Raw genomic sequence first — 1,285 nt, forward strand, 5'->3', positions numbered from 1 at the left:
CTCTCTCTCTCTCTCTCTCTCTCTCTCTCTCTCTCTCTCTCTCTCGCACTCCTTCTGGCCCGTTCCGTCCCAATGCCCCTTCCGTTGGCCGCTTTGGAGACTTGGCATGCAGGGAGGCTGGTGGTGCTTCTCTCGAGTCTATTCATGCAGTTTACACCTTGTCTGTTTTGCAGAGAGCGAAGACTCCTTTTTTCGACAGCTTAGGTCACCCTTCGAAAGAAAGCTGAAGGGAACGAGAAGTGAGTACACACACACACGTGCCACGGGCGTTAAGGCACGCCGACTTTAACACAGTTTTGTTTGATCTAATGTACTATGCTGCACTGTTGTAGACTCTTAGCGGGATGGTTTGCATTTCCCTTCATAACTTTTGAAGAGCACGGGCAAAACTGTGGTAAAAGCGCTCAAAATAAAAAGACGTGTAGGCATGAGAACGGACATCTCACCACGAACTCTACACTGAAATGGTGGTTAGTGACTCCCAAAAGCTCCACACCATGAGCTGAAATGGCATCAAATTTCATCAATTTGATTAATAAAAACAACTTATTGAGAATGAGCTGATTGATTTGGTGCTTTGTTGATAGAACCGGCGCCGCGCCGCATCACGCCTTGTTTGGCGCTGTGTTTGGTTGTTGCTGCATGCTCCACTCGGCCTATTCTTTCCGCTCAGCTCACAGGGCTTTTAGTTGCTGATCATGGTGTATTCTTTTTGCCTTTGTTGTTTGCCTTACTGTTTTAACTGTACCGTGTGTCAGAGCTGCGACACAGCACTCGCTCCACCCGTAAGGTACCATCACTACACTCTAAATGTCGAAGGACAATTTTTGGAACTAGGACCGGACTTCTGTAAACATAACTAGCTCAGATACAACATTGTAACTAGCAATAACTCACATTTAGTGCCTAGCAAGTTACAATATTGTATCTGAACTCAGTTATGTTTACAGAAGTCCGGTGATAGTTACAAAAAGTGTCCTTGGCATTTAGACGGTAGAAAAACTAATGTGATATGTGCCACGTCAATTGATGTGATCAGTTTAGGTCACACCATGAATGGTATCATAAGTTTCGGTCACGCCAATTGATGCAACAACGTAGGTACTAAGAGGGATAGGCATAACACAAAAGAGGTCACACAAAAACGTGGGCCAAAAATATTACAACACACTGCGACATACGAAGACTGTCACACTTGTAATGTGACTGACACATGTCCCTATAGTTTTTACAGTGATGGTTCCTCGGGTAGGTACACCCTCACACTGTTGTGTCGTAGCCCTAA

The sequence above is a fragment of the Frankliniella occidentalis genome, unplaced genomic scaffold, assembly GCF_000697945.3.
Source record: "Frankliniella occidentalis isolate FOCC.00 unplaced genomic scaffold, Focc_3.1 Scaffold50, whole genome shotgun sequence".
Lineage (NCBI taxonomy): Eukaryota > Metazoa > Arthropoda > Insecta > Thysanoptera > Thripidae > Frankliniella > Frankliniella occidentalis.